Raw genomic sequence first — 21,301 nt, 5'->3', positions numbered from 1 at the left:
CCAGGATGGCCCAGTGGGCAACCCACCCACTGTAGAGACTTGAGAGACTGTGGCTTTGCACTCCCCAGGATGGCACAGTGGGCAAACCACCCACTGTAGTGACTTGAGAGACTGTGGCTTTGCACTCCCCAGGATGGCACAGTGGGCAACCCACCCACTGTAGAGACTTGAGAGACTGTGGCTTTGCACTCCCCAGGATACATCAATGGGCATGGAGCCCCGTAGTGGATCTGGCTTCGCATTCATGTGGCTGAGGTGCCCCCCCTTCCCTTCCCCCTGAGGTGCCTGTAGTGTTTCTATCTGATGTCCCGGCAGTGTTCTCTCGGATTTTGGTCAGGTATCTATTGTGGGCGTCGCCCATGCATTTTTGGACTGTTGGTGCACGGACATTGTTGTGTACATATCTGCACTACTTCTTGTTCTGTACATTTATTTTTGACAGATTTCGTGATATATGTCCGTATATTTTTTAATGAGTTGTATATTGGCTAAATACAGAGTTTGGGCGCTATTCGCTTTGTCATTGCATTCTTCCGGGGGGGTTGTGGGTTGTTACTGTGATTTTTGTGACTGCATTGGTGTGTATGTTGTAATATGCGAGGGTGGGGGTGGGGGTGTTTGGTGGGTGTCCCCGTAACTTTTGCCTCCACCTCCCCGTGTCATAGGTGCAGTACTGACCGGTATGTTCTGCGCCTACGCTGTTGGTCGTAGATGAGCAGGAATGCAAGGGCAGGTAAGATTTGTAGTTCCGGGTCCATGGAGTCCTCGTTCCTCGTGGGATGTGTTGAGGTGAGCGTTTTCCCATTGCAAAAGCTGTTTCCGCCGTGTTTTTATCCACGGTGAATCCGCCCCGGAAAAGGTGGCGGATTGGTGTGTTGTGATAGTGTGGGCGGTACATTGTCTTCCGCCTGTCTGTTGGCGGTGACCGCCGCGCTGTTTGTCTGTACCGCCCTGGCGGGCGATGTGTTAAAGTGGCTGTCTTTGTTGGCAGTTTCCGCCAGGGTCGTAATTCAATTTTTTTGTCCGCCGGTCTGTTTGCGGTATTACCGCAGTTTTAACACCGTCCGCCAGGGTTGTAATGACCACCATAGTTTTATTCTTTCAATATGCTGGCAGATTTGGAGAGCTCTGCAGGGTCCTTTATAGTATTTATTATGAACATAGTCAGCGTCACTGGGTTGTCTAATCAAAAGTTTTACATTTAGTTGCAATGCTGAGTTGGCATGTTTGGAGGGAAAGAGAAGTGGAGAGATCTGTTGTGATGGGCAATGGTACTATCATCCCATAGCTGTGTGTCATTGTGAGATGTAAAGAAGGCCTCAAAATGTATAGATATTTATGAACTGTAGTGGTGGACTAAATTAAAGTCCTCCGAATTGTCCAGCAGTGTGTGAAAGATCTCTTCAGCTACTCCATGGATGTTCTTTTGGTAATGTCTGTGCTTTTTGGCTGTACATGGCTGGTAATGGTCAACTTCAATAGTATATATGAACCCTGTGAATGTAAAAGGCATAAGTTACAATTTGCTGATGACTTCTACGTATCATGGTTTTACTATTACTGTGGACCATAACTGTTATATATATATATAAGTATTTATGAACCATAGATCAGCCCTTCTTTGCTTACCTGCATACCAAAAGCAGCTTGCTGGTTGGATTGTGTTTTTGTGTGTGGATTGTAAGATGAGGATTGTGCTTGAGGGTGAGACTTTCTTTCTGTTCGCACTGGGATGAAGAAATGAGAAAGGAGGTGTGGTCCTTGTCTGTGGTATTATTCCTCTATTGTGCCCCTGAGCTGCTTTTTGATGGTAAAGGTGAAATTTATATTTCCATTGTTTCTTTTCCATTTCGGGGAGAGAATGAAACTGTTGACTTGCCTTGAGAGATTATTCCTTGCATGCTCACTGTGCCCCATCTTCTCACGAGCCAATATTGTATTCACAGTGTTAGTAACAATGCAAGTCTGAGAGGATCTCATCTGAGGTAAATCAAGTGAATCAGCATACATATATCATAGTTAAAAACAATAATATAAAAGCATTGCATTCCAGATTTCCAATCATAGAAATCGCATAAATTGCTAGTGCATCTAAAAGGTACCGCAACAAGTCCACAAGGCCATGTAAATATGAAACAAAACATGCATACTAAAACATTAATCCCTACTTAAGTAGACACCTATCCATTCAGATGCACGCTAATAATATCTGTTAATTAGATAATGTGATTTTCTCCCCATTCTTTAGCAATCTCCCACTATTTAAAGATATGTAACCAGAAATATTCTCTGCATGCTTAACATCTGAGAATAGCAATTTGCCAACAGCATCACAAAGCAGGGGTGAGTGAAGAAGCCTGGTTTGTACCTGCTTTTAGAGTTCTTTAACAAAGTGGTGATCTATCTGGCCCTCATGGAAGAAAAGTATTACAAAAAAAAAAAATGCACACATTCCTGAGTGACATTGCCAAAATGACGCTGGGTCACCCATTTAGAAAAGATAACAGGTGCTGGATTAGGCCAAATGTAAATCTAGTTAAAAGATGCTGTGAAAGACGTGTTACCCAAGGAAGTCCAAGTTAGAGAGGGTCCCAGTTACAGTTTTCAGGGGAAAGTATGCTATGCTTGGACTCTTCCCCACTTTGCAGGTATATTCATTTGGTAGTGCTGTCACAAGATTATAACTTTTAACAAATGTGTAAATAACTTGGAGGAGAGGTGCAGTGCTCCACAAACTCCATTACTGTACCTAATTCACACAATTGTATAATAATAACCTAAACAGAGCCAGAATGGCCAAATATTCCAATTTAAAGCCAGTTGCATAGCTTAGTCAGTGAGATTCAGGGGGCGTGACTCTCAAATGCCCCAACTAAGGGAGGAATGACCTGCAGGGTGGAGGGTGAAATGGACTGTTTTAGTACTGATTTGCATTAGGTGTCCTTTGTCTAGAGTGACACATTGGGTGAAGTAAGATGGATTGCAACGCAACCCTCAGCGTTTGCCACAACTATTTGCAAGCACCCATCACATCAGCTTTTGAGTGTTTGGTTGGCAATAGTATGCCTAGAAATCTGAAACTGGTGCAGCTTGCCGAAGTAAGCGTTCACCCATTCAAAAAGTACTTGTATGGGTGCTGATTTACTAGTTTTTCGGAAAATCAGTCACTATCTATGTTCCGATCCATAAAAATAACAAGTTAAAACCTTGCAGTGTAATGAGTACAATTGAGGGCCCCTGACTGAACTATCAAGTCTAGAATGCATTTGGATGGTGTCACACCATAAAAACATCAGCTGAAGCTATGCCTCTGTCCATCCCACCTGGGCCTAGTACTTCTCTATGGGAATGTATGACCACAGTCACGAGCAACACAATGACCTGGAGTCCCTGCCTTGGAATCACTTATTTTAAATGTATTTAACCTGCACGCACTCTTTGTTGCCTTTGCTACAAGAATCCTTATTGGTAGAGTTATCAAATCTGTGCATGGTGGCAGGACTCCATGTTTCCAGCCATCACCTTTTACAGATCACTTATCAATTGACTGACGGCCTCGTGCCCTAAGTACGACTAGTAAACAGAGGAGGGTGCAACAGCAAGTTAATAGGGTGATAAGAGCAGGAGGTGAGTCAAGTGTCTGGTTTGCCTCTAACAGTCTATGCAGGAGCCACCCATGGAAACCTTTGGCATATATTTTGTGTAACAATATGATACAGTCGCTTCAAATAAAAAAAAAGTGAATTTCTTTAACACATGAAAGCATTTCACTTGAGTACATCAGATTGTATTACTGCATAAACAGACATAACTAAAAGTGATAATTTTAAAACATGAACTTAGAAACATCCATGGCTCACCCCCCAAGGGCAATACCATTAGTGAACTAAGAGGCAAGTCATTGTCATGTAAACCCTACATGTGATCTAGATTCTTACAATTGGTGCAAAAACATTATAGACTATTACGTCAATGTTCAGATATTACCAGCGAGCAATAAATACTGGCTGAGCCTTCCTAAAGCAAAGGAGGGGGCTTTGGTCATACAGTGAGGTTGCTCTTAGAAGCCAGGCAGTCCCTGTTTTGGCTCGACAATATGGACAACATGAGCGAATTAGGAAAAAAAGGTATCTTTCAGAAAATACGGAGTGATCAAACCCAATTAGGAAAAGCAGGATCAAAAGTATATGATCAAAGAGGCCGCAGTCAGGAAAGATCTGGAGGACTGCCTGGGTGAAAACTGTCTGATTATTTGCAGCAAACTGATTATAGAGATGAAACGCAAGTATTCTTAAAACTCATGAGGAAAACAAGGATGTTGGGCCAAAATCCTGCTTTTTCTGAAACGAAAGCCGTCGGTCTTCGCACTGTGCTTTCAGAAGTATTAGTTTGCCCTTCCTGCCAAAATGGGCCAGGGTCACTCACACATTTTCTACTATTCTGCGTATTCTTTGAGCGGGACAGAAAGCAGACTGTATTTACCTAAGATTAGTGAACTGCATATTCAACATGCTACGAAATTATTGTCCTACACAATCAAATGTGAAAATGTGAAGCTATGCTCTATGTTAGGAACATTTTTAAATATGATTTAGGAAAGAAACCTTATGAAAGACTAAAGCTTGTGATGAACTATGGAACATTTATGATTTAGTGAATGTTTTCTACTTTAATTTTTTAATGTGCTTTCTTTAAAGGGTGATTTAGCATCTTTGAAACTGTCTGTTTTTCTGGATTGTTTTATGTGGCAGTACTCTGATTGATTTCCTGGGTATTATGTGTAGGAAAGTACCATCTTGCCTGGCATGTTACCCCTATTTTTACTTGTGTGTCAGTTTGTTTTTGCCTGTGTCACTGGGATTCTGCTAGCCAGGACCCCAGTGCTCATTGTTTGTGGCCTTTATGGGTTCCCTGTGTGGTGCCTAAGTGTATCCCTGAAGCTCTGCTAACCAGAACCTCAGTGTTTATGCTCGCTCTCCTTTTAAAATTGTCACTGCAGGCTAGTGACCATTTTCACCAATTTTGATTGGCACACTGGAACACCCTTATAATTCCCTAGTATATGGTACCTAGGTACCCAGGGTATTGGGGTTCCAGGAGATCCCTATGGGCTGCAGCATTTCTTTTGCCACCCATAGGGAGCTCAGACAATTCTTACACAGGAATGCCACTGCAGCCTGAGTGAAATAACATCCATGTTATTTCACAGCCATTTTACACTGCACTTAAGTAACTTATAAGTCACCTATATGTCTAACCGTCACTTGGTGAAGGTTAGGTGCAAAGTTACTAAGTGTGAGGGCACCCTGGCACTAGCCAAAGTGCCCCCACATTGTTTAGGGCAATTTCCCCAGACTTTGTGAGTGCGGGGACACCATTACACGCGTGCACTACATGTAGGTCAATACCTGTATGTAGCTTCACAATGGTAACTCCGAATATGGCCATGTAACATGTCTAAGATCATGGAATTGTCCACCCATGCCAAATCTGGTATTGGGGTGCCAATCCCATGCATCCCCGGGACTCCAGCATGGACCCCGTGTACTGCCAAACTAGCTCTCTAGGGTTTTCACTGCAGCTACAGCTGCTGCCAACCCTCAGACAGGTTTCTGCCCTCCTGGGGTCTGGGCAACCCAGTCCCAGGAAGGCAGAACAAAGGATTTCCTCTGAGAGAGGGTGTTACACCCTCTCCCTTTGGAAATAGGTGTTAAGGGCTGAGAGGAGTAGCCTCTCCTGGCCTCTGGGAATACTTTGAAGGGCGCAGATGGTGCCCTCCTTGCATAAACCAGTCTACACTGGTTCAGGGATCCCCCAACCTCTGCTCTTGCACGAAAACTGGACAAAAGAAAGGGGACTGACCACTCCCCTGTCGATAAACACCCCAGGGGTGGTGCCCAGAGCTCCCCCAGTGTGTCCCAGACCTCTGCCATCTTGAATGCTGAGGTGTGAGGACACAATGGAGGCCTCTGAGTGGCCAGTGCCAGCAGGTGACGTCTCCTGATAGGTTCTTACATGGTTAGGTAGCCAATCCTCCTCTGAAGGCTATTTAGGGTCTCTCCTGTGGGTTTCTCTTCAGATAACAAATGCAAGAGCTCACCAGAGCTCACCAGAGTTCCTCTGCATCTCTCTCTTCAACTTCTGCCAAGGATCAACCGCTGACTGCTTCAGGACGCCTGCAAAACTGCAACAAAGTAGCAAGACGACTACCAGCAACATTGTAGCACTTAATCCTGCTGGCTTTCTCGACTGTTTCCTGGTGGTGCATGCTCTGAGGGCTGTCTGCCTTCACCATGCACTGGAAGCCAAGAAGAAATCTCCAGTGAGTCAATGAAATCTTCCCCCTGCAAACGCAGGCACTAAACTTCTGCATCACCGGTCCTCTATGTCCCCTCTCATCTTGACGAGCGTGGTCCCTGGAACACAGGAGCTGGATCCAAGTGACCCCGACAGTCCAGAGGTCCTTCTGTCCAAAGTTGGTGGAGGTAAGTCCTTGCCTCCCCACGCCAGACAGTAATCCTGTGTACTGTGTGAACTGCAGCTGCTAGGGCTTCTGTGCACTTTTGCAAGGAATCCTTCATGCACAGCATAGCCCAGGTCCCCAGCACTCCGTCCTGCATTACTCAACTCGCTGAGTTGAAGACTGGCTTCGTGGGACCCTCTTTTGTAGTGTTGAGACAACCGCCGTGCTCAGATTTTTTGAATGCCTGTTCAAGTGCTTCTGCGGGTGCTGCCTCCTTCTGCGTGGGCTCTCTGTACTGCTGTGCGCCCCTTCTGTCTCCTCCTCCAAGTGGCAACCTCCTGGTCCTTCCTGGGCCCGGGCAGCACCCATTTTCTTTAACCACAACTCTTGCAGCTAGCAAGGCTTGTTTGCTGCTTTCTGCGTGGAAACAACTCTGTGTCCCCCAACACACCGTGGGACATCTTCTGTGCAAAGGAGAAGTTCCTGGCTTCTTCCGTTGTTGCAGAATCTTCAGCTTCTTACACCCTGAGGCAGTCCTTTTGTACCTTCATCCGGGGTTTAGTGAGCACCTGCCCCCCCTGGACACTTGCGTGACTCTTGGACTTGGTCCCCTTCATTTACAGGTCCTTAGGTTCAGGTATCCATCTTCAGTGCTTTGCAGTCAGTTGTTGTCTTTGCAGAATCCCCTATCACGACTTTCCTGTGTTTCTAGGGTAGTAGGGTAACTTTACTCCTACTTTTTAGGGTTTTGGAGTTGGGTATCTTGGACACCCTTAGTGTTTTCTTACACTCCCAGTGACCCTCTACACACTACACCATGCCTGGGGTTCATTCGTGATTCACATTCCACTTTCGAAGTATATGGTTTGTATTGCCCCTAGGCCTTTTGCATCCTATTGTATTCTACAGTGTTTGCACTACTTATCTAACTGTTTACTTACCTGATTTTGATTTGTGTGTATATTTTTTGTATTTTACTTACCTCCTAGGGGAGTATATCCTCTGAGATACTTTTGGCATATTAGGGCTTATTACAACTTTGGAGGAGGTGTTAATCTGTCCCAAAAGTGACGGTAAAGTGACGGATATACCACCAGCCGTATTACGAGTTCCATAGGATATAATGGACTCGTAATACGGCTGGTGGTATATCCGTCACTTTACCGTCACTTTTGGGATGGATTAACACCTCCTCCAAATATGTAATAACCCCCATTGTCACTAAAATAAAGTACCTTTATTTTTTAGTAACTCTGAGTATTGTGTTTACTATGATATAGTGCTATAAGTGTTATAGTAGGAGCTTTGCATGTCTCCTAATTCAGCCTAAACTGCTTTGTGATAGCTAGCTTCTAACAGCCTAAACTGCTAGAACACTACTAATCTACTAATAAGGGCTAACTGGACCTGGCACAAGGTGTAAGTACCATCACTTACCCACTATAAGCCAGGCCAGCCTCCTACATTATGTTCCTAGTTTCACAACACTTTAACTTTTTTAGTGCATAATATTTGCCGTCCTGCACAATATATCGAGGTTGTACTGTATTTAAACAGAAATATTTTTATTGTAGTATTTGGATAATTTATAATTGCCTGTAGCATAGACTTCAATTGTGTAACGGATGTGCTTTACCTAAGAGTTTTATTTGTAAACGTTTCCTCCTTAACAAGAACTGAGAGCTGTATAATGATCCAATGTGAGAAAATGTAGATTTTCCAACTAGTTTATGATGGAAAGTCTTAATTTTATTAAAGACACGGAGGCGAGTATTATGCTTTCTTTTCCTGCTTTATTTTAAATAGCAGCCAAGAGGAAAAGCACCAATCCCAGAGGATTGCAAACAAGCAACCAATGGGATAACGAAACTAAGAACGTTGACCAATCAATGCAGTGCATCACATAAGGTATACCTATCCTGACTGCAGGCAGCCCTCTTTTCGGTTGCGAGACAGTCAAGAAACAGATTTAAACAAAGGTACTATACAACAAATCAAACATATTGCTAGAATTAGAGCAAAAAAGTCTTGAATTCTGTCCAAATTAGGAGTGTACAGGTCCGAGGTTAGTGAAAGACGTGGTGAACAAGATCCTCGTGAAGGAAAGGCATCCGCTGACTTAAGTTGAGGAGGATGTTGAAGCGTTGGTATTGGCTAGAAAGGGAGGGAGATAACAAGATTAATACAATAAGTGGTGGGATAATACTCGCCTCCGTGTCTTTAATAAAATTAAGACTTTCCATCATAAACTACTTGGAAAATCTACATTTTATGACAAGACCGGAGGCTCCTATTATGCTTGTGTAAAGCATGTCAATTACAATAGAAGTTGCTGAATTAACAGGTTTACAATAAAATGTACGAAAGGTAGAATCATTAGACCAATCTGCCGATCTTAGAATATCCTCCAATCTTGAACCAGCCCAAAAGGCTTTTGATGCCATGGCACCTCTAGCAGAATGGGCGCCAAATTTTGAAGTATCAATGCCCGCTAGAGACATTACCCATTTGACCCAACGAGCCAAGGTAGGAGAAGAGACCGGTTTATAAGGTTTCCTAAAAGAGATTAACAGTTGGGAAGCAGAAGATGTTCTAAGATCGGCCGTTTTTTGTTCATAAACCTTTAAACAGTTTCCTACGCAGAGTTTTGGTTGATTTGGAAAAAAGGGATAAAACACAGAGGTAATATTGGTTTTGGTACGACGGGACACATTGAACAGAATACCAGACGGAGTGAATTGACGAGCCGAGATATCTAAGACTCTTACATCTGACAAACGTTTTATAGAGACAAGACACAGCAACATTGTTAATTTGGCTGAAAGCATTTTCAGAGATAAGGAGTCATTATCTTGCCAAGAGATAAACATTTGAAGGACTAGGTTGACGTCCCATATGTTGGAGTATTTGGGAATTGGTGGATTGGAAAATTTCACTCCTTTTAATAGACGACAAATCATAGGATGTTCTTCTACTGATTTCCCGTTTATAAAAGGAAGATGTAGCGACAATGCTGATCTATATAGATTAATGGTTCTGTAGGATTTGCCTGCGCTAGCCTGAGAGGCAAGGAAATTAGCTATTAAGGTTAGATCTGTTGAAAAGGGATCGCATGATTTTCCCAGACACCAGCTAGACCAGATAGACCAAGCTGACTTGTATGCTTTGGAAGTGCCTGGAGCCCAGGAGCTGTTGATATAAGCTGAAGCTTTGAGTGAAATTCCTGGATAAGACGATGAAGACCTGAGACTTTCCAAGCGGATAGAAACAGAGTTTTGTTGACAATGAGATCGTGGGGAAGACCTTGAGGATTGAGAAGTAGTGAGGGAAAGGAGGGTAGCAGGACGGGAAAGTCGACGGCTAATTCCAGGAGAGAGGGAAACCATACTTGAGCTTGCCAGAACGGGACTATTAAGACTATAGTGGCTTTTTGTCATCGGAGATGATTGAGGACTCTGTTTATCATTATGAACGGAGGGAATGCATAGTGCGTTGCAGGATGCCACTGTTGGAGAAAGGCATCGGTCGCTAACGCATGAGGGTCTGGTCTCCAGCTGAAGAAACGAGGTAGTTGAGTGTTCAGACGGGATGCAAACAGGTCTGTGTGGAAGGGACCCCATTTGTGATGGATAGAGTTGAAAACTGAAGAGTGAAGTTTCCAGTCGCTGTAATCTGAAAGGTGACGAGAAAACCAACCTGATACTGAGTTGAGAGAACCTGGTAAGTATTCTGCTTGAACTGAAATTTTTCTGTGAAGGCAGAAATCCCAAAAGCTTTTTGCTAGTTCTGCTAGTGGTTTGGATTTAGTACCGCCAAGGTGATTTATATATCTTACCGCTGTAAGATTGTCCATACGAAGAAGTACGGAACAAGAAACTTTGTTTTTGGTGAAAGTCCTTATTGCAAAGGATCCTGCAAGCATCTCTAAATAATTGATGTGCAATGAAGACTCCTGTCGAGACCATGTGCCTCCAGTCGATACGTGACCACACCTTGCGCCCCAACCTGTTAGGCTTGCATCGGATTCTAACACAAGATCTGGGACTGAGGCAAAGATGGTCCTGCCGTTCCAGGCTTCGAGGTGATCCAGCCACCATTGGAGTTCTGTACGGGATTCGAGATCGAGGGGGATGAAATCTGAATAAGCAAGACCCTTGCGAAGATGACGAATTTTTAAACTCTGAAGAGCCCGATAGTGAAGAGGACCTGGAAAGATTGCTTGAATTGAAGAAGAAAGAAGACCTACAATTCTTGCAAGAGACCTGAGGGAGAGAGAAGTCTGCTGTAAAGATAGGGTTATCTCGGATTTGATGTGTTTTATTTTTTAGATCGGGAGTTGAAGGAGACCTTGAGGGGAATTGATCAGGAATCCTAAGAATTCCATCTCCTGTGAAGGGGTAAAAATTGACTTCTGCTGATTTACTAGAAAGCCTAGGTCTGAAAGAAGAGAGATGGTGTAAGCGAGTTGGGACTTCAGAATAGAAATGTCTTGATGCATTAGAAGAATATCGTCTATGTATATTATTAATCTGAAACCTTGAGATCGAAGAAGAGCTACTATAGGTTTCATTAGCTTGGTGAAACACCAAGGTGCTGAAGAGAGACCGAAGGGAAGACAAGTAAATTGATAGGTATTGAGATTCCATTGAAATTGCAGAAACTTTCTGTGAGAGTACTGAACTGGAACTGTTAGGTACGCGTCTTGGCGATCTAGACGGACCATCCAGTCGTTGAGCAGTAGGGAATCTCGTAGATGGAGAATGGTTTCCATCTTGAAGTGTCTGTATACAACAAAGTGATTGAGTTGCCTGAGATTGATGAGAGGTCTGATTTTCTTGTTTTTTCTTATTACTAAAAACAGTGGGCTTATGAAGCCTGAAGGAAGGGGAAATGCCAGTTGAATAGCCTGTTTTTGAAGGAGCTCTTGTATTTCTGCAGAGATTAAGTCTGATATTTCTTTTGAAAATTTGAGAGGGAGCAGTGGGAAGTTTTGATAGGGAATCTCATAAAATTCTATTAAATAACCTTTGATTGTGTTGAGTACCCAGGGATCTGAGGTAATCTCTATCCATTTGTGGAGAAACAATTTTAGACGACCCCCTACAGAAGGATGGCCAGAAGGAAGGTTTACCTGAATTGTTGTAGGATCTGCGTTGGCTCCTCCCTCTGTATCCTCTGGAGTGCTGGGGATAGAACTGGGGATGAAAGTCTTGTTGCTGTTGTTGCTGGTAAGCAAATGATCCTCTGAAGCCTTGGTTTCTGGAAGGGCGGTCGGTGGAGCGGCTTCTGCCTCTACCGGCCCTGACAAAAACCCGAGAATTAAAAACCTTTTTAAGTGATTGTTGGGCTTTGTTAATTGAAGCAAAAGTGGTAACATATTTACTTAGTTCCTTGATGAAATTGTCCCCGAACAGTAAGCCATCGGCTTTAGCTCCTGGATCTTTAGGCGCCAAATTTGCAAGTTTAGGGTCCAGTTTAAGCAGAAGACCTTTACGGCGTTCATGCGTCATGGCTGAGTTGGCATTACCCAACAAGCAAAAAGCTCTCTGAATCCAGAGAGAGTTCTTCTGGGTCAATAGACTCATCATTGGTTCTAGCTGATTCAGCTAAATCAAAAATGCGGGATAATGGTCCGACCAGATCCAGTACTTTATCTTGACATAGAGCCCATGCTCTGTCCACCCCTTTGCGTGGGTCTTTGCCAAAGTTGGAGAAGAATGTTAGGAGGGACGGGTCTATGGCAGGGGTATCAGTAATGTGTAACGGGAGAGAAGGTCTGGGACATTCAGCTCGTAGTCTTGAACGAACTTGTTTGTCTAGAGGAAGTCGCAATTTAGCTAAAATATATTTTGCTACATGATTGGAGGGAACCCATTCTGTAGAATTAGGATGGTGGATTAGCCCAGGGTCAAACATGAGGTTGCCGTCAGAATCTAAGAGGGGGGCATGGGATTGGCTAGATGAAGTTAATTTAGATTTTTTAGGGAGAGGTCCGATCCAAAAATTAGAGTAGTTATCGTCCTCAATGTCTGACGAGGAGACATTAGAGTCAGCATCGTCGTCGGTATCTTTAATATCCTCAATCACAATTTTTTGGGTCTTGGGGACATTTTTTGACTTACTTTTACATTTTTGACCCAAATGTTTATTCCCCTCCGAACTGGGAGGCCTTTGAGGGACTTTGTCCTCTATCCCGTGTGAGTTTGACTCACCAACCATAAGCGCAGACGAGTCGTTAGACTGACTTTGAGAAGCCTCCGGGGCTTTGCGCTTTCTGCTTTCCCCCGCAGAATGGGCCTTTTGTGATTGGGATAAACATGAGGACATAGTGCACTGAATTTGTTTGGAAATTTTATCCATAGAAGCAGAAACTGCTTTTTTAACAGAGGATTGAATGAAGTTATTTAAATTATAGGAGAAATCTTCTTCAGAATCTTCATTAGATTTGAAATAATCTGAGAAATCCATAGCTATGGAGAGTGAGAGAAAAAAGGTATTTAAAACGGTATTTAAAAGGATTAAATGTAAATAACAAGCTTAAAGATTAATGGAGTGTGACTCACCAAGAGAAAATCAGGGAAATCCTTGAAAAGAATAAATGCCGGTTCTTAGTGAACAGCCTAAGCTGTAATTGTTCTATAAACGGGAGGGTAACTGAAAAAATCAATAAAGCTTTCAAGCTTTAACTTGTGGCTGATTAATGTTTCAACCGGAGTCTAATTGAAAGTCAATAAGAGCTTTCAAGCTCTTGACTTGTGTCTGTAAAGCGGAGCGAAAAGAGGAAGTGAAACCAGCTGAAAAAATCAATAAAAGCTTTCAAAGCTTTTATCCGATGGCTCTCCGGAATGAAAGGAATGTAGTCCTCCTGAAGCCTGCTGCCAAATGGAGGTCGCGTCAGCCGGCGTTCAAGATAGAACGTTCACGGCAGCGCGCCTCACGAGCAGAAATGACTGAAAGAAAATTAAGCGTTTACGCGCTAAACAATTCAACAAAACAGATACACGCTGGACACAATACAATAAATAGAATAATACGCTTATAAATAGAGATGGAAAATAATATATATATAAGGTAAAGACAAATATTATGAGGAGCAATGAAAGATATACTTATCTTGACTGCGAGCAGCAACAAAAGAGGGCTGCCTGCAGTCAGGATAGGTATACCTTATGTGATGCACTGCATTGATTGGTCAACGTTCTTAGTTTCGTTATCCCATTGGTTGCTTGTTTGCAATCCTCTGGGATTGGTGCTTTTCCTCTTGGCTGCTATTTAAAATAAAGCAGGAAAAGAAAGCATAATAGGAGCCTCCGGTCTTGTCATAAAATTGTAGCTACAGGATAATGTCCCTTCTGTGAACAGTTTGACAAAGCTGCACACGTTTTTATTAGCTGAATGTGATTTGATCTAAATAGTTATGGTTTTAATGTTTGTTTTGCCTAATTGGCTCCTGATAAAACGTGAATAAATAAACTGAAAAAATAACTATCAGTAGTGCTTCGGTTAAGCCGTTTTTGGACAATTTTAAATTCGGAAAAGAGCAAAAAGCAACGAAACAGAAAATTAGTGGCAGGTGTAAATGCAGTTCTGCAGCAAAGTCAAAGCTGCTATCTGCCCTCCCGTCCTGTTGTCCATCCTTTCGGCTCTGAGACAACGGATGGCAGGCCCTTGTGGGATAGAGGCCAGTGTTTAATATCTAAATAATTAGGTGCCGGTGCGCAAAGCTCTCCTCTTAAACACGCAGCTGCTGCAATTAAAAGTGCAAACACTGAATACTGAGGCAGCGTAATCCTGAAGCCACCTCGAGTCTCTTCAGTTCGTTTATAGCCACCCTCTGCCGCTTTCGCTCACTCACGCACCTTCCTGCTTTTCCCTTTTCTGACGCTTTTTCCTTTTTCTCTTCCCCGTCTTTCCCACATGTCCTTAGCTCGCAGTAAATACTTGAGACAGAAAAATAAGCGCCGGCCCTCAGAAATAAGTGGCGTTGCTCTGCACCGGCAACAACAAGCACAAATTAAGCACTGGAGAAGCATAGCTGCACCATCAGAGACACGGACATGTGTTCCTTGTGAAAGACAGGGTACGCATGTGTGGGCTGATCACAGTTTGGATGCTATCAAGCTGGTGGCTATTGCAACATGTACCTATCATGTACTATTTAGTAGGCCTTGGCAAACATTTTAAATATACATATTCATCGTAATTAACTGACCCATAAAAGACAGGGCTCACACTGATTTCACAGCATGGACGAATTCTCAAGCTATGCCCTCAGCAAGAGCCACAATGCATGCACATAAGAAGTGTTGCAAGTACCTACAAATAGATTGATTCCTGATGTTAGTATGAACTGTTGTCAGCTGTTCAAACACCCAACATGACTAAGGGCCTAATTAAAAGTTTGGCAGTTTTTTGGGAAGACTGTCACAGTGGTGGCCCATAAAAGATCGCCATGCTGGCGTTAATCCGACCGCCATATTAAGAGTTACACTTTGAAATCTGCCAAAAACAGCCAAATTTCCAAAACTGCTAGGACACTGAAGGACGGAAAAGAGGCAGTCCCACAACCAGCACCACAAGACAAAAATCCTCCCATCAGATTAGATCCATAAATCACAACAGTGGTTCTTCCATGGTGGAAAACCGGTGGATGTGTGAACCGTGGCAGTCTCAACTTACTTTAGTCATAACACCACACCACATTGGATAGTTAGAATACCCCACATTTGATACGCATCCACACATCCAACACACCTACTCACTGCACTACTGTATATAACACACCCCTACACAACCCACAGACCTTTGCAATAAAAACGACACACACAGCCACAGACAACCAACAACCCAAAGAGTTTAAATTAGCAACAATAGGCATCCATTTACACTTAACGATGCACACATCACACACCTGCACAACATAGAAAACACACATAATAGTACCACACACAATCCACAACACCCATCACCCACTCACTTTACAGCACCTACATCTCATCATTTACCTAACTCTGCACCCTTTCACTTTGAACATAACCACACCATCATCACAACCACTACCATGTCCCCACAAAAACATCCAAGTTTCACTGATGGGGAGTTGAGGGTCATGGTAAATGAAATTGCCAGGATAGAGCCACACCTCTTTGGAGCACAGAGCCAACAAACATCTATTGCCAGGAAAATGGAGATGTGGCAAAGGATAGTCAACAGGGTGAATTCTGTAGGGATTTATCCACTTATTGGGGAGGGAATCAGGAAGAGGTGGAATTACCTCAGGGGGAGGTCTGTTCCATGGCATCCAGGCACCAGCTCGCGGTACTGAAGACTGGCAGTGGGCCCCCACCTCCACCTTCTACTTTCACATCTTGGGAGGAGAAGGTCTTGGACATCCTGCATCCTGTGCGCCTGACAGGAATACCTGGGGGAGTAGAGTCTGGTAAGTACCCACAACATTCTTATCATTCAATTGTCTAGTCCTGCATGCTCCCTTACCACCTATACCCACCCCAATTAACACATCACTCACTACAACTCTGTCAGAATCACCTAATACCCCTCTCTGGTATGCCACATGTCCACTAAACGCATCTGGATACACAGCCCTTTGAAATGGCACATGTAGTACTGGCTAATTATAGCACTACAACTGCTAGAATGCAATATCCTAACATTTTCAAAACCTGGGCACTGCACCAAATATTACATGTCACGCATGTTAAACAAATTTTTTTATCTACACCACCTTGATTGTTCTAGTGTGGAACAGTAAATGGCAATGACAGCAATGTGATGGCTCACTCATACAAGCATCCCAAGCAAAACACAGCTATAGCTGAGTGCCCAGTTGAAATGGCAATAGATTAAGGATCTCATGATAGGAATATACTCACCTGGTTTTGAAATTCAGATGGCTGAGGGGATGCACATGCAGTACATCCAGATACAGGTTAATATCCATTGCCTACTGACATACTGTGTCCCTACAAGGACACCAATGTGCACTGTACAGCTCTTATTTGTGCCATCGGTCATGGCAGACAGTTCACTCGGTAACAGAGGTGAACAGCCATGTCAATAGTCAGACAATTTCAGATGCCATCAGCAGTACAAACAGTACCAACCTAATCTAACAACTCTATACATGGAGTATGGAATTCAAGTAACAGAGTTGTAATGTTGTACTAACTTATTCTGTGCAGCAGCTGTCAATGTCATTGCTGGGGATCATGTTAAGGCACTGTCTTCACCTCACACAACAGCAACAACACCCCTAATTTAACCTGTACCCTGTGTTTCACTCCTTCTACAGATAACCTTGCCATTGTCACCATGGAAAGGATACCATTGTACGTCCATTGTATTGGTGGTGTTTCTATGCTCCCTGTGGATGTCTGTGGATGTATCCTGTGTGGTAAGTAGGCCCCTATTTCAGGACACAGAATTGTTGTCTATGCGTCAATGTGTTAGATAAGTGGGTCCAGATACTCTTTATGAATCTTTTCATAGTATTTAGATAAACGCTTCAATGACATGCTATGTTATTTTGTGAGGCACACTATTTGGGTATGCTTTATGAGTGTCTTCATCTGAGGTGTTTTGCATTGTGTAAATTGTGTACAGAATAATAAGTTAGGCATGTGTTTGCAAAGCGACATGCTGTGTTGTGTTTGAAGTGAGAATAGTTTACTTTCATGGCACATGACTACTGGTGATGGACTGGGCAGGTGTGGAGTAGGGGGAGGCATCATATTGTGTTGTCAGTAAACTGCATTTCCTTAAAATGATTAGTTGGTAGATAGTGATGATCTGTATGGGGAGAGATTTTAGATGTATCCAATTAATCTTCTGCATGATGCTATTGAGTTACTGGTGAATTGATGGGATGGTGATGTAGTGGTCAGATGGTTGGCTTATGTTGTGGGTGAGATTGTGGTCATATAGGAATGTTGGAAGTATCTAGTTGTGACATGATGTAGGCTCTGGGTGGTTTCTACCTGGGGCTTTATTTGACATAGATGTGTTGTTACTGTTGTTCATGTTGTAATGTATGTGTATGTTAAGAATCTGATCACCCTGTCTCTCTCCCTGTGTTTCTGTGCATCACCATCGGCAGGCGAAGGAGATGGGGCACAGCCGAGTGGGGAAACTGCTAGCCAAAGTAAGCCAAAGTGCTGAGACCACCGACATCGAGAGACCCAGTGGCCCAGAGGGTGAGGGAAGTGCCACGGGGGAGACCTGATCCTCGTCTTCATCATCAGAATTCTCCTCCAGAGAATACTCCCTGTTGGAGTCAGAACCATCTGGGACTTCCCCTAGCAACACCTCAGTCCGCCACCCCACTTACTACCACAGCCCTCCCTGTAGCCTCCCCACCCAGTTGGCCATGCCCGCTCATCCACGAGGGTGGGCGTCTCCTTTGCCACAAGCACCTCTGCCCCTTGCCCCTTTCAGCCCTGCTGCCCTCAGTGAGGAGGCTGTTGACCTCCTGAGGTCCCTCTCTGTGGGTCAGTCGACCATTGTGAATGCCATCCATGGATTTGCAAATCAGGTTCAACAGAGTAATGTGTTCCTGGAGGGCATTCACAGAGCACTGGCTGGCTTGCAGAGATCTTTTCAAGCGCTGGCCTTCACACTGACAGCAGCCAGTCAATGTTTGTCTTCTATCCCCCCTCCACCTTCCTCTTCCTCTTCCCAATCCCAAACCCCTCTTTCCTGACCCAGCCAAAACACACAGACAAGCATGCATCCACCTCAACATCCAAGGGTAGCACAGACAAACAGAAGCACCACAAGACACACCTCCGGCATGAACACAAGCAACATACACCTGCACACCCATCAACCGTCACAACGTGCCCTGACGCTTCCCCCTCCCAACCTTCACTTACAGCACACCTGACACACCCGCAGACACCACACCAACATTCATAGATTCCGCCACTACACCTATCTTACCCACAGACACCACCACAGCAGACCCTCAGACATCCACCCCAGTAACCAAATCTGCAGACACTACAACCACAGACATGCCTACATGCAGCACATCCACCATAACAGCAGTCCCCACCCCAACAGACACTCACCCACCCATCATGGCATCTCCCAGCATCTCCATCCCCCCTCCTCCCAAGATACATAAATGCCCACACTCACCCACCCAACAGACACCCACCACCAACAAGCGCACCTTACACCAACATGCACACAAGTAATCCACACCAACACCTCAGACAACCACTCCCTCCCCCTCCACACCCAAACGCTTTTGCTATGACCATCCTCCTGTGTGTGAAAAATCTGTCCTTTCGGAGTTTGTCCTTTTCCCTACTCCTCTCCCACCTCATGATACCCCTAAACTTTCAGTGTCTCTCCTCAACTCCGGCCTTTCCACCTCCAAGACCTTGTTTGTGTTGTGATGTGTTGTTGGTGTGTTGTGTGGCTTTGTGTGCATTGACTCTGTGCATGTAATGCCGGACACAGAGGCCCTCATTACAAACCTGGCGGTCAGTGTAAAAGCGGCGGTAATACCGCCAAGAGGCTGGTGGAAAAATAAATAAATTACGACCATGGCGGTTACCGGCATGCAAAACTGACACTTTTACACATCGACCGCCAGGGTGCTAACGACCGCTGGGCTGGAGACTTCGGTTTCCAGCTCGGCAGCTGTCACTAGACCGCCAGCTGTATCAGGACCACGCATACCGCCATGGATTTCATGGAGTTTTGTACCACCACGAAATCCATGCCAGTAGGCACTATCAGTGCCAGGGAATTCATTCCCTGGCACTGATTAGGGTCTCTCCCTTCCCCCTCCCCTTCCCTGAGTCCTCCCCTAACACCCACAACCCCCCAACCACCACCCAAAGGTGGTAGGACCCCCTCCCCCCACCCTCCCAGAAACACCCACACACATCCCCACACCCCCTACACACACGATCACACCACTCATACACATACACGCACACATACATGCACACAGACATATACGTCACATTTCCCATACACACAATACACCCATTGCATGCATACACGCACTCACACAACCCCTCTACACACTCAAAGCACACCTCCATGCACGCACACAACACACAATACCCCTCCATCCCCCTCCCCTAACGGACGATCACCTTACCTGTTCAGGTGATCCTCCGGGAGGGAACGGGATCTATGGGAGCTGCTCCGCCGCCAGCACCCCGTCACCAGAACACCGCCATGCCGAATACTGGGACGTGATTCGGTGGGCGGTGTTCTGATGACGTGGCGGTGGAGCAGCCTCCACTTCACTGCCGACCGCAAGTATGGCTGCTGGCGGCTCTCCATCCGAAAAAGGGCAGAGGGCTGCCAGCAGTCATGATATGGTTGACGGGAGACCGCCAACACTGGCGGTCTTCGGCCCGGAGTAACCTCGGTGGTCCTCGAAAAAGACCACCAAGGTTGAAATGAGGTCCAGAGTTTTTTGTAGATCGATCTGTAACTAGTGTGACTGTGTATTTGTATGTGTGTTTTGCCTGTTGGTGTTACATTGTGAAGTCTGTGGATGTGTCCCTGGGTAGTTTCCCCTGTCTGTCCCTGCCAAGTGATTGCAGAAAGTGAGGATGTGTTGTTTTTGTGATGTGTTGTGGTGTTGTCTGGTAGTGTGTGAATGTGTGCCTGTGTGATGTTCCCGTGCGTACCTGTGTGTGTTTGTGTTGTTTGTGTGTGTGTGTATGTGGTGGCCATGGCGTGTTTGTTGTTTATATGCAAGTGTGTGTGTGGCTGTCCGTGAGTGTGTGTGCTAGTGTGCAATTATATGTGAGTGTCACACTTGCATCCCCTTCCCGAATGTATGTTTTGTGTGTGTACAAAAATTGTCAATATACAACAATAAAAGGTAAGAGTTTGTACTTACAGTTGCTGTCATTTGGCGAGCAGGAGCAATGGGAAGACGTGTAGTTCTGGTTTCATGGCGGCTCCGGGCAAGTACGGCTTCTTGAAGGTGAGTGTCTCCTTTTATGCAGTTGGTTTCTGCCTGGATTTTTGTGGTGGTGCGACCGCAGCAGAAACCTCGTAATCTGTCCAGTGGAAATAGGATCTTGGTCGGCCTGGAAGTGGCTACCGTCATCCGTGGAGGCCAGACCACAGTGGCGGTGCCAGTGGTGCTTTGGCTGTATTACATTGTGAATACCGCCATGGTCATAATATGGCTATCTTCTCCGTCAGCCTGTTGGCGGTGCGACCACTAACATGGAGGCCCAGGTACCGCCAAACTCATAATGAGACCCTAAGTGACCTTTTAAGCCTTCAAATATCTATAAGACCGCTATTGTGGTGGCATTCTGACATGAACTCTGGTGATGACCACTGACCAGCTGGAAAAGAATGAAGTCAGAATAGATGGCTAGGTTAAAACTTCACAATGGTCAATTGAAAGAGCTTTCAAAGAACAATATTTCCCATAATGACAGTAATACCTTTCTGATGCATTCAGAGTGGGATTGCATTGTTACTAAAAGCTGAGCTGAGGGTCCCGGCAAGTGGGTGAGGAGTAGATGAGCTGTTGATTTTTTCTGTACTTCTATTAATGTATTCTATGCCACGTCCTCCAGGGGTGTCAAAACCTTTCCATGTCAGAGTATGAAACATTTTAAAAACAAAACCCCCTCAGGAACTGGTATTCTGAGGCACTAGTGCACAGTTATTGAATAACTGAGACAATGTCCATGTCTTCATCAACAGAAGTACGTTTTCATTTACACTTTTTAGAGTACTTTCAGACCACATTTTTAGACATTTTTTGCATGATGTTGAGATCAAATTTTATTAATATATTAGAGGCAGAGAAGTTTGCATATG

At 44.6% G+C, this 21,301-nt stretch overlaps 1 long non-coding RNA gene across 1 annotated transcript; it reads right to left on the bottom strand.

The window, feature by feature from the left end:
- Positions 1 to 8,236: 8,236 nt before the first annotated feature.
- LOC138283996 (uncharacterized) lies at positions 8,237 to 12,594 on the bottom strand. The gene is made up of 2 exons (XR_011201337.1): positions 11,595 to 12,594; positions 8,237 to 8,617 (listed from the first exon to the last, which is right to left on the bottom strand). It is a non-coding gene; the product is annotated as an uncharacterized lncRNA (long non-coding RNA).
- Positions 12,595 to 21,301: the final 8,707 nt, after the last annotated feature.

This window comes from Pleurodeles waltl, chromosome 3_1 (genome assembly GCF_031143425.1).
Source record: "Pleurodeles waltl isolate 20211129_DDA chromosome 3_1, aPleWal1.hap1.20221129, whole genome shotgun sequence".
Lineage (NCBI taxonomy): Eukaryota > Metazoa > Chordata > Amphibia > Caudata > Salamandridae > Pleurodeles > Pleurodeles waltl.
Note: the sequence above shows the minus strand (reverse complement) of the source record. Positions and strands in the feature narration are given on the sequence as shown.